We start from the raw sequence: 13,209 nt of genomic DNA, 5'->3' as shown, positions 1-13,209 counted from the left end.
CTCACTTGAGTCACAGCATATTTTCAGTTGTGCTTTAATAGCCGTTACATTTCCTTGTGTCAAAAAGTCTGAACACGTGTGTGAAGAAACGAAAGCGAAGTTTAAACTGTTTTGGCATTAGGTGATGGTAGTTTGGCTCGTATGTCTACTTATCCAGACAGGAGGGTATTCAGCGGCACCGGATTCAGGAGGAACGTTTCCACGCTTGGGGTCTCGTCCGCGCTGGACTTTCCCAGGAGAAGAAGAAACAATGTAGTCAGGGCAAAAGGCTCTCACTACGCCGCAGCTTTATGGGGCACCCGGGGGGCTCAGTGGGTTCAGCGTCCAACGCCTGATCTCAGCTCAGGTCACGACCCCTCGGGTCATGCGTGCGGTCTGTGAGTTCAATCCCTGCCTCAGGCTCTGCGCGGATGGCACAGAGCCTGCTCCGGATCCCATCTCCCCCTCTCTCTCTCTGCCCCTCCCCTGCTCGTTCTCTCTCGTTCTGTCAAACATAAAAAAACAAACTTTAAACACGCCACGGCTTTGCCCTGGTACCAAGTAGTAATTGTGCGGTGTGGACCATGTTGAGTTCAGCGTCCATGGCTTTGCATCCTGTATGCCCAGACAGTTGCTTTGCACACAGTTTTGGAGAAGGGTGCTTGGTGGGTAGCAGTCCCTTCCTGTCCGGTAAAAGGGAGTCTATTGATGGTTAAAGGGTCAGCACAGTGCCTGGGACCTAGTCAGCGCTGAGGACATGTTTAAAGCTCTTTAAAAACAGAAAAATCTCTTGCTGTGTCTAGAAGAGAACTCAGACATTTAAAATTAGCAACCGAAGGGGCGCCCAGGTGGCTCGGTCGGTTAAATGTCCGACTTTGGCTCAGGTCATGATCTCGCAGTTCATGACTTCGAGCCCCGCGTTGGGCTCCATGCTGTCAACGCAGGGCCGGCTTTGAACCCTCTGTCGCCCCCCGTCTCTGCCCCTCCCTCCCTCGTGCTCTCTCTCAAAAATAAGTAAACAGTAAAAAAATAAAATAAGCGGGGGGTGGGGGGGTGCCTGGGTGGCTCAGTCAGTTGAGCATCCGACTCTTGGTTTGGGCTCAGGTCGTGATCTCAAGGTTCGTGAGTTTGAGCCCCACGTCGGGCTCTGTGCTGTCAGCCTGCTCTTAAAGTCTGCTTGGGATTCTCTGTCTCCTCTCTCCCTGCTTGTCCCCTACTCATTCTCTCTCTCTCCCCAAAATAAATAAACTTAAAATGAATAGAATAGCATACAATAAAATAAAATGAAAATAGGAACTAAAACCACAGAGGAGGCTTTGGCTTAAGTTATTACGGCATCAGGGCCTCCCTGTCCTCAACCCCATTTTTAAGAAATAGCGAGAAGTAGATACACAGAGCAGGAGAAAGCAGGCAGTTTAGGCTCTGCGTGGTCATTGGCTTGGTTGTGCATCTGAAAATGAACCAATGGGTAGTTTCAAGTGCCTGCCGTGTGCCCCGCTCCGTGCGCCACGAGTCACAACAGATCACAGCGTCTCGGTTCCCTTCCTCGTTAGCCTGTGAGCTCCTCAAGGAAGATTTAAAAACCGCGTCCTTCTCGCTGCAGCCACGGAAGGTGGCCCGGCGTGTGCTTTGCACTCGTGAGATGAGCGAGCGCTGTTCTTCTTGGAACAATAAAGAGATTATTTTCGGGTGCTAACGTGGCACATAGCGAAGACCAGGTCTCGCGGAATGCGGGGACTCTGAGCGTGGTCGGGACGGGCTCAAGCGGTCCCGCGAGACCGAGTGGCTAGGGCGCACCTGAATGTGGAGGGATGTTCAAACCGCCTTACCACGACCAATGCAAAAGGAGCTGCAGAGGTTGTCTACACATAAGAAGAGGCTGTGCCGTGAGACCTAAGGATATGCCATTCGTGTAATTTCTTTGTAAACCAACCCCCCCCCCCGCCCCGAAGGTGTTAGCATCCTTGTCTTATCCCACAAATCGACGCCTCGTTTGCCTTTTGTAATTAGAGATACTTCCAGGCCTCTTCTTCACGAGCACGCGGAAGTCCCACTTTTGTGTACCTCAAAGCTACCTTTGCTACCAAGTATTTAGGAATGAAAGGAGCCTTTCAGAGCAATCGGCTGAGTCACGGGCCCTCTACAGACAGTCATGCTTAGAGAGGAAGCCCGGCAGGGCCCCAAACGATGCACCGTCACCTGGTGTTTACGAAGTATCATCACACACACACACATACAAAACTCCATATGGTAGGAAGTCCCACCGGTGGGCTGGGTCTCAAGAACTATTTACAGCCACGGAGAATGGATGCCACGTGGGGCTGCCTGCGGACACGGCTGACAGCCCCGTGTGACCGGCAGCGGCCAGTCTGGGCTGAATCTCGGTACTGCTGGTCGTAAGTGAGTGCTCCCCGGCTGAACCACGCATCGGTGGATTTGCTGGCGATGGGGAAGAAACCACATATTCCCGGACGGAGGGACTCGTTGCTCCTGATGGCAAAGCGTGTCCCAAGACGAACCCCTACCGTAGGCCATCTTGCGATGACATTGCGGAAGGCAGTCAGGGGATGTCAGCAGAGAACTCAGAAGGCAGAGGCCATTATGCAAAACAGAGCCAGGTCACTGGACTGTTTTTAACTTAGGCTCCCCAAACTGCACGTAGTGAGAGCACGCGAACTAGCCCTTGAAAACATTTTCTAAGGGCTTACAGCAGGAGGTGATCCTCTATTAATCTCTCCCTGCAGATTGCAGGATGCCAGCATCCACGAGTGATCTCTCCCCTACATTCCTTTTTTTAGTTTTCTTTCTCTTCCTCTTTGTCTATTTTACCGTCCTTCAGCTGGAAAATTCTTGGCCTTTTAGTGTTTTCCCTGTTGGTATCCACCCCCCCAAACTGTTACCATCTCCAACTTCCTCCAACATCTGAAAACCTGGACAGCCTCCTATTTATTTGGATAAGCCTAAGTTCATGATGGGAAGGAGAGCATTTAAACGCGCTTAGAAGAGGCTGAGTGAGACATGTTCTCCAGTGTCCTTCTCTGGAAAAGAAAAACCCAAACCCAACATCGACCATCTGAATAGGGAATAAGGTTCATCCGTCCATCCATCCATCCATCCGTCCATCCATTCAAGAGGGTTCACTGAGTGCCTACTCCATACCAAGCACTGTTCCAGGACCTTCCCCTCCCCAGTGTCAGCCTTCTTTCACAAAGCAAAATGCAAACGTCCGGTCCAATTCTGGTCTGCTTCTTTCATGCCTTATACACGCACTGAGCACCTGCTAGTACATGTCAGGCATTGTTCTAGAAGTTGGGACACAAAGATGAATAAAGGACAGTCCCTCGTCTCCAGGCACTCACAGTCTAGACGACAGAGACAAACCAGTAAAGAAGCAAATACAATGCAACTTTCTGCACTGCGACGTTCTCACTGGGAAGCATGAACAAGGAAATGCCATTTCTCATCACACATAATCACACGACCTCCCAAGTCTTGAGAAGAACTCTGGGAAATGCGTTGGTTTTCTACCGTGCACCAAGTGCTCGACAGCACGCTCCAGGTACCAAGACCCAGTTTCACCCTCAAGAAACTGCCAGTCTAGTGGAGGGACAGACCAGGAAAGAGTCGACTGCCATTGGCGACTACGGTGTGGCAGAAACACGTACCTTGCAACTCGTCAGCCACTATCCAGCTCTATGTTAGGCCTGTGTTAGGTGTTGGGTATGATCATTATAAATCCTTATGCTCCTTGTTAGTCTTTTGCATTAAAAATCCTCTCCTTTTAGTCATGAAAATTAATGTTGTTATTATAACTAAGATGATCTGGGGCGCCTGGGTGGCGCGGTCGGTTAAGCGTCTGGCTTCAGCCAGGTCACGATCTCGCGGTCCGTGAGTTCGAGCCCTGCGTCAGGCTCTGGGCTGATGGCTCAGAGCCTGGAGCCTGTTTCCGATTCTGTGTCTCCCTCTCTCTCTGCCCCTCCCCCGTTCATGCTCTGTCTCTCTCTGTCCCAAAAATAAATAAACGTTGAAAAAAAATTTTAAATAACTAAGATGATCTGAATGCTTATGTGGTTATTATAACTAAGATGATCTGAATGCTTATGATCACCTCCTTTAAACCAATCTCCAGTTTGCACGTGAGGAGGCACAGTCGCAGAGAGCTTCGAGAACTCGCTTAAGGCCCCCTGGCTAGGTAGTGAAGGATGTGGAGTTGGACTCAAAGGCCTGTCTGAATCCAAAGCCCACATTCCCATCCAGCCCGCTGTCATAAAGAAAAGCTGGCCTCTGCCCTCAAGACGCTCACAGCAGTGGCAGAGATGGAGAAAGACACAGACAATCAGAACACCACGGGACGCTGGGACAGAAGTAGAGAAATTTGCCTTTGCTGACGATATTAACGAGCAAAGGGAATGATAGCACAGGGCTCTGGTTCTGTTGGTTTTTTTTTTTTTAATTTATTTTTATTTTATTGTTTTCAAAGCTATAATATTTCTTCTGAGCTTTATTTTATTTTATCTCTTATTATTTTTTTAAGAATATACTTTATTGTTTGGTTGGCTAACATACGATGTATACAGTGTGCTCTTGGCTTCGGGAGTAGATTCCCATGATTCATCACTTACATACAACACCCAGTGCCCATCCCACTGTTGTTGTTTTTTCTTAAATCAGGAAATCAACTGTGTCCTCATTCAACAACTCTCCATTGCCCTCTCCAGCCCTGGTGACCACTGTTCGACTTTCTCTTTCTAGGAACTTGACTATTCTAGTTACTTCATGGAAGTGGAATCTATAATATTTGTCTTTTGTGTATCACTTCTTTTCCTTAGCGCAATGTCACAAGGTTCACCCACGTCGTAGCAACGTAACACATTTCGTTCCTTTTTATGGCTGAATAGCATTCTATGGTATGTATCTATCGCATTTCATTTATCCATTCATCTGTTGATGGACGCTTGCGTTCTTTCCACCTCTGGGCTATTGTGAATAATACTGCTACGTACAAAGATCTATTTGAGCCCTTGCTTTCCATTCTTTTGCAATGGAATTGCTGGGTCGTAGAGTAGTTCCACGCTCAGTCTTTTGAGAAACCACCAAACTCTTTTCCACAGTGGCTTTACCATTTCCCATTTCCACCGGCCACGTATGAGGATTCCGTTTTCTTCACATCCTCGCCAACACTTGTTTTCTGTGCGTGTGTTTAGTTATTTTAGCCCTCGTGGTAGGTTTGAAGTGGTGTCTCGTGGTTTTAATTTGCATTTCCCTGATGAATTATGATGTTGCACATCTTTTCATGTGCTCATTGGCCCTTTGTAGATCTACCTCGGAAATACGTGTATTCAATCCTTTGCCCAGTTTTGAATTGGGTTGTTGTTGTTGGATGATAAGGGTTCTTGACACATTTCTGGTATTAAAGACTTATCAGATATATGATTTGCAAACATTTTCTCCCATGTAGTAGGTTGTCTTTTTGTTTTCTTGATAGTATCCTTTCATGCACAAAAGTTCTCCATTTTGGTGAAATCCAATTTATCTATTTTTTTCTTTAAAAAAATCTCTTGCATTTATTTATTTTTGAGAGACACAGAGAGACAGAGTGTGAGCAGGGGAGGGGCAGAGAGAGAGGGAGACACAGAATCCGCAGCAGGCTCCAGGCTCCGAGCTGTCAGCACAGAGCCCGATGCGGGGCTCGAACCCACAAACCGAGAGATCGTGGCCTGAGCCAAAGTCGGACGCTTAACCGACTGAGCCACCCAGGCGCCCCACTATTTCTTTCTTTTAAAAATGTTTTTAAATCTATTTTTATTTTTGTTATTTTTGTTTTTTTTTAAATTAATTAATTAATTAATTTTTAAATTTACATCCAAGTTAGTTCGCATATAGTGCAACAATGATTTCAGGAATAGATTCCTTAGTGCCCCGACCTATTTAGCCCATCCCCCCCAACACCCCTCCAGTAACCCTCAGTTTGTTCTCCATATTTAAGAGTCTCTTATTTTGTCCCCCTCCCTGTTTTTACATGATTTTTGCTTCCCTTCCCTTATGTTCATCTGTTTTGTATCTTAAAGTCCTCATATGAGTGAAGTCATATGTATTTGTCTTTCTCTGACTGACTAATGTCACTTAGCATAATACCCTCCAGTTCCATCCACGTAGTTGCAAATGGAAAGATTTCATTCTTTTTGATTGCCGAGTAATACTCCATTGTGTGTGTATGTGTATATATACATATGTATGTGTATATATACACATACATATACATATACATATACATATACATACATCTATATCTATATCTATATCTATATCTATATCTATATCTATATCTAGATATACACCACACCTTCTGTATCCATTCATCCACCGATGGACATTTGGACTCTTTCCATACTTTGGCTATTGTCGATAGTGCTGCTATAAACATTGGGGTGCATATACCCCTTCGAAACAGCACACCTATATCCCTTGGATAAATGCCTAGTAGTGCAATTGCTGGGTCATAGGGTAGTTCTATTTTTAATTTTTTGAGGAACCTCCATCCTGTTTTCAGGAGTGGCCGCACCAGCTTGCATTCCCACCAACAATGCAAAAGAGATCCTCTTTCTCCGCATCCTCGCCAACATCTGTTGTTGCCTGAGTTGTGGATGTTAGTCATTCTGACAGGTGTGAGGTGGTACCTCACTGTGGTTTTGATTTGTATTTCCCGGATGATGAGTGATGTTGAACGTCTTTTCATGTATCTGTTAGCCATCTGGATGTCTTCTTTGGAGAAGTGTCTATTCATATCTTTTGCCCATTTCTTCACTGGATTATTTCTTTTTTGGGTGTTGAGTTTGATACATTCTTTATAGATTTTGGATATTAACCCTTTATCTGATATGCCATTTGCAAATATCTTCTCCCATTCCGTCAGTTGCCTTTTAGTTTTGCTGATTGTTTCCTTCACTGTGCAGAAGCGTTTGATTTTGATGAGGTCCCAGTAGTTCATTTTTGCTTTTGTTTCCCTTGCCTCTGGAGACGTGTTGAGTAAGAAGTTGCTGCGGCCAAGGTCAAAGAGGTTTTTGCATCCTTTCTCCTCGAGGATTTTGATGGCTTCCTGTCTTACGTTTAGATCTTTCATCCATCTTGAGTTTATTCTTGTGTCTGGTGTAAGAAAGTGGTCCAGGTTCATTCTTCTGCGTGTCGCTGTCCAGTTTTCCCAGCACCACTTGCTGAAGAGACTGTCTTTATTCCATTGGATATTCTTTCCTGCTTTGTCAAAGATGAGTTGGCCATACGTTTGTGGGTCCATTTCTGGGTTTTCTATTCTGTTCCATTGACCTGAGTGTCTGTTTTTGTGCCAGTACCATACTGTCTTGATGATTACAGTTTTGTAATACATCTTGAAGCGTGGGATTGTGATGCCTCCAGCTTTGGTTTTCCTTTTCAAGATTGCTTTGGCTATTTGGGGTCTTTTCTGGTTCCCAGAAACACATTTAGGGTTGTTTGTTTTAGCTCTGTGAAGAATGCTGGTGTTATTTTGATAGGGATTGCTAAATCTATTTTTAAAGTTTTATTTATTTAAGTAATCTCTACACCCAACATGGGGCTTGAACTCACGACCCTGAGATCAAGAGGCGCGTGCCCCTCCAACTGAGCCAGCCGGGCGCCCCTGTTTTATTCTTTTATTGTTTGTCCTTCTGGTATCATATGCATGAAGTTGTTGCCAAATCTGACGTCGTGAGGATTTCCTCCAATGTTTTCTTCTAAGAATTTTGTGTTTTAGCTCTTACATTTAGGTCTTTGATCTTTTGAGTTATTTTTTGTATATGGTGTAAGGTGAGGGTTCCATTTCATTCTTTCGCATGTGGATATGCAGTTGTCCCAGCACCATTTGTTGAAGAGACTGTCCTTTCCCCAATAAATGGTTTTGGTGCCCTTGTCGAAAATCAATTGATCGAGATATGTGAACGTTGGTTCTGTTTTGAGTGTGGGCCTGTCTCACCATCACGAGCTGGTTCCTGAGTTTAGCTGACTGGGGTGGGGGGAATCATCTTGCCCATGAGGCTTGAAGATTGCTGGAGAAGGCGTACACAGGGCATCTTCACCTCTCATCTCCGCACATGGGACAGAATCAGTCCAAAAACATGGTCAACACGTAGCGGCTCCATTCGTGAGCTCTGCCTGCTACGTGGTGGGCATGCAAATTAGTGTTGAAAGAATATGAAGAGCCCTTGATTCCCTTGGTAACAATGGAGTAAAACACAATCCCTGTGGTTAAAATCGTCTTCGTTCCTAGAAAAGCGAATGGAATTTCTCAAATTAGAATCTGTGACGTTTTCAAATATTCTGATGACTTCTTAACTCTAAAGGAGTGTTCATAGGTTCCAGACGTTCAAAGAATTCTTCGATTATTCCTTTCTCTCTTTTCGCCCTGGCCTTTATGTTGTGCAACGAAGGACAGCCCCAGATCTCTCTTTGATAAAGGCACTATTAATCTTTCTCACACCTAGGAAGTGAGTACATAATGACACAGAGTAAACAGATCTCTTGGCGTTTACGCTTCCTAAACATGAAGCGGGAATAGATTAAGCTGTTCGTTCTCTCTCCGTGGCTACAATATGCTAAGCAGGGCACAAGTGCTGCATTTCAGTAAGGTTGCATTCCAGACCAGCCATCTGACAGGATTCTCAGGTGCTCAATGGGATGGTTGTGTCTCGTGCGGTCGTGAGGCAGATTCTTTCCTGCCAACACATGCACCCCAGTTCTCTCCACGGTGAACCTGAAGTCATTTCTAAGAACTCATTTGAGGTTGGCAACCCAGTGATTTCCTCTGGATAGACAGTAGGGCCTGCCTAACAGGGCCCATTTTGTGACTGACTACCGCGTCTCCATCAGAGAAGATCGATAGTTGGCATGGCAACGAGCTCGTTTCTCCAGAAATGAGCTCCTTTTATTAAATTTTGCCAGCCATTGATCAATTCCTGATCCACATATCAAAACATGACAAGCAGCTAATGAATCACAGGTCTGGTCGAGTTAAACAACAACGACAAAATATTCAAGAGACCGAGGGCTGATTTTTTTTTTTTTCCTGTGAATTTGGTCCAAGGATTCTAACACGAAGAGTCACTGGTACAGCATGAGTCCATTTGTAAGGATGTAGATGTCCCAAGACAGGAAAACGGAATGAATAAAACACACTTCACGGCAAGTTTCAGATTGCAATTTGGTCTTTTTCCCTCTTTAGATACTTCAAGACAAAGCTGTTTCTCATACTGTGCCTGCCTTTATTTTCCAAGTTTTATGCTGAAAGACAGAGTGCCTGGCTAATCGGGGAGCGAGCCTGGACACTTCTTTCCTTGAGGCATTAACAGCATCACCGCCCTTCTTCCTGCAGTTTTAGGCTGCCAGGTACTGGGTGTGCAAGGAGGAGCCTGGACACGAGAAAGGATCCCATAGTGAAGAATGGTCAAGACCATGAAGGTGGCTTTGACTCGTTCCCTTCGTATTTTCCTTTCTTCACCTTCCTTTCCATTTCCTGGCCACTCGGCACTTGTCTTTCAGCTGATTTTCTCCAACCCAGATAGCAGACTGATTTCTCCCATAAGTACTGCTTTTGGTTGCGGATCCTTGGGGATTCATCTTCTGTCTTCCGTTAACCAAGTTCATGTCGCTTTAAAGAGTGAAAATAGCATCACGTTCTTGAGTAGGCGGATTAAACCCACACAAAGGGCCTTAATGATGCCAGCTAAGCCACCAAGAAAAATCGTGCCTTAAAAACAAATGTGCTGCAATCTTTATTTGCATTAGAGATAATAACAGTGCTGCCCTCAGTCTCTTCATATCTGAATTTTTAAAAAGATTTCAATTTGTAAGTAATCTCCACACCCAACGTGAGGCTCAAACGCAGGACCCTGAGATCAAGAGTCACACGCTCTACCAACGCAGCCAGCCAGGTGCCCTTCTTCCTATCTGGTTTCGTAAGATTCCATTTAATTTAAATCCTTGTTGCCACGACAGACGGTCAGGGATCCGGGGGTCACCTGCATAACCCACATCAGTACACTTGGTGCGGTGCAGAAACCGCCTGCTTCTTGTTCACTCGGGTAATATTGACCACTGTTGGGAAAAACGAGCTGGGGTCCTGTGTTATTGTGTGAGGTCTATTTGTGTTAGAATTTATTATCATAAAAATAAACTTCCTTCAGTAATGACCCTATAGAAAAAGCAGCCTCAAGAGCTCTGGCAGGGATTCCAAACCTGAATTAAAAGGGACGATTTTGCATAGGGGGAATTAGACCCACGTTACCGATAAGTGGTTTCATTATGTCTGATATTATCCAAATGACTGCTGGAAGAATTAAAAGTGATTAGCTGTGGAGTACAAGTGGTGCCGATTTGCTTGTGGAAGTGTCTGGGAACTTTAAAAAATGCAGTTGTCTAAAAGCGAACTAAAATAATTCTGGGACTGATAGCTGTTGTACATAGTACGTATGTATGTATATGTGAGTGTATATCTCTGTCTTGGGAGGTCTGGGTATTTTTTTTCGATGCTTATTTATTTATTTTTGAGAGAGAGAGACAGTGAGAGAGAGAGAGTGAGAGGTAGAGAGAGAGACCAAGCAGGGGGTGGGCAGAGAGAGAGAAAGAGAGAGAGAGACAGAATCCGAAGCAGGCTTTAGGCTCCTAGCCCTCAGCACAGAGCCCAACGCGGGGCTCGAACACCAACTGTGCGATCATGAGCTGAGCTGAAGTCGGACGCTTCACCGACTGAGCCACCCAGGCGCCCTTACTATTTCTTTCCTTTTCTTTCTTTCTTTCTTTCTTTCTTTCTTTCTTTCTTTTTTTTTTTGGTTGTTCATTGGTGTTGCTTTAATTATTAGCAATGTGGAACATCTTTTAGAAGGTTTTGTTGACTACCCATATTTCCCCTTCTGAGAGCTTTCTGTTTGTATCCCTGATCCAATTTTCTGTTGAGTTGTCTTTTTCTTTTTTTCATGTTTATTTATTTCTTTTTATTATTATTTTTTTTAATATGAAATTTATTGGCAAATTGGTTTCCATCCTTACTGAGTATTCCTTACGGGAGCGTTCTAAGTGTCGCAGGTAGTACAACAACATTTCTTAGACATTAAAATAATCACTGAGCCATTCAGTTCAACCTAAAAGGAGATGTTTGTTTGGCACCTGTTACGAACAAGGCAAGCACTACTAGGCTGTATGGGGCAAAGGTAGCCGTTGCAGAATCTGAAAAACTGTTGATGCAAACAGCGAGGCCCCGGGCCGGTAACAGCCTCGTGTCCTTACAAAAACTACGCCTTGTTAGACTAATCAGATGCCCTTTTGTGACCGAGGGCTCCGCCTGTTAGGTCAAGTGGCTATTGTTGCTGTCACCTAGCCTGGATGTCCCCCGGCTTTTGATTCGGCCTGCAAGGTCACCTCGTGTCCGCCGGGAAGATAGGCTCTGGCCCCACTTCTTTGTCGGCTGTGCTCCAAACTCCTCGAGGACGTGAGCCGCCGCTCTTCCTTCTGGGGTTCCGTAGTGCCCAGCACCCAGTAATCATGCCTGCTCAGTGACAGAATAGAGGGCCCATCAGGCTGGGTTGCTAAGCAATAGGCATAGATTTCCATCTGTGTCGCTCACTCGCTCTCTCTCTCTCTCTGCATCAAGACCGGGGCTCGGACGCGAGTTAACCAATAAAGGGCAGCAGAAATGACCCCAAGCTAGTTCTGGGTTCTAAGATCTGGCTGGCTCCGGTTCCGTGCGGGCGGAACGTTTGAGCCACCATGGGAGGCGCTACAGAAACCATGTGGAGAGAGAGAAGCTTTCGGGCTACGTGGAGAGCAAGAGAGTCCCAGCCGTGCTGATGCGTGAGCTGAGCCTAGCCCCTGGTTGCTCCGATGGCTGAAGAAACCACTGTCAAGCCTGGCCGAAGAACCACCCAGATGAGCCCAGTCCTAATTGAAAAACCACGAGCGAATCAAGTGGGTGTTACCCGGCGACAGACGAGCGAGGCGTTTCACACACAACATCAGGAGGACTGGGGCTGTGCACGGTTGGGGCGCTGCTCGAGTAGACTGTGACTTTCAATCTCCACATAACGCAGGGCAGTAGAGCTGATGTTGAGTTATATAAAGCAGGCTCAGGCGTTAGGAGTCTTATGTCACCATGAAAGGATATTTACGGGGGTGCCTGCGTGGCTCAGTCGGTTGAGCGTCTGACTCCTGATTTCAGCTCAGGTCATGATCTCACAGTCGTGAGATGGGGCCCCTTGCACTGGGCGTGGAGCCTGCTTAAGATTCTCTCTCTCCCTCTGCCCCCCCCCCTCAACTTGAGCTGTCTTTCTCTCTCTCTCTCTGAATCCCTCTGAAAAAAAAAAAGGATATTTACGAAGACTCCCACCTACAATTTAAAGGCTGCAGTACCCAGCTCACGAAATAAAACAGGAGAAATATAGTTGAAGCCCCCTGTGTACGCCTCCGTGATCACATTTATCTCTCTTCTTCCCACTCTGGAGAGGTGACTCTTTTCTCGAATTTGGTGTTTACCATTCCCATGCATGTCTTTATAATTTTGCCGCAGGCTTTCTGTCTGTACAACACGTGCCTGTATGAATCCCTGAGTAATACGGTGTATTTTCCCCAGGGTCTTAAACGTTCTGGAGATGTGTTCACACTCTAGGCTTCGTACCGCAGGTGGCTTTTTGGCCAAAATTAGGTTTTTGAGATGCATCCATGTTGGGAAGTGTAGCTTAAGTTTATTCACGTCCGCTGCTGCATAGTATCCTTTTGTGTAAACTTACTACAATTGTTCAGCCATCCTCCTGTCAGTGGACTTTTTCTCCCCGGTTCTGTGCTCGCACAGTGTCATAGGGGACAACCTTGTACGCGTCTTCTTAGAGATGTCAAGAAGCGTGCTTCCTGCCTCCCGTGCCGTGAACCTCTGTTACCAGATAGAGCTAAAGCGTCCTGCACATTTACAATTCCGTTTGTAATGTCTGAAACGATCGACTTCTCTGTCTCCTTGCCATGTTTCACATTGCCAGATGCTAATATTTTTGCCAATCGGATCGTGGGCCGCAATGTATCTTTTGTGGTCTTCCTTCATATTTCCGTGGTAACTAGGGAGCATTGTTTCCTGTATTTACTCGCCATCCAGGTTTCCTCTTCTGCGAATGACTTCATCAAATCCTATGCCCGTTTTTCTTTTGGGTCATTAGCTTTCTTTTAATTGATTTCAGGGGGATC

Source organism: Acinonyx jubatus, chromosome X (genome assembly GCF_027475565.1).
Source record: "Acinonyx jubatus isolate Ajub_Pintada_27869175 chromosome X, VMU_Ajub_asm_v1.0, whole genome shotgun sequence".
In the NCBI taxonomy this organism is placed as follows: domain Eukaryota; kingdom Metazoa; phylum Chordata; class Mammalia; order Carnivora; family Felidae; genus Acinonyx; species Acinonyx jubatus.
Note: the sequence above shows the minus strand (reverse complement) of the source record.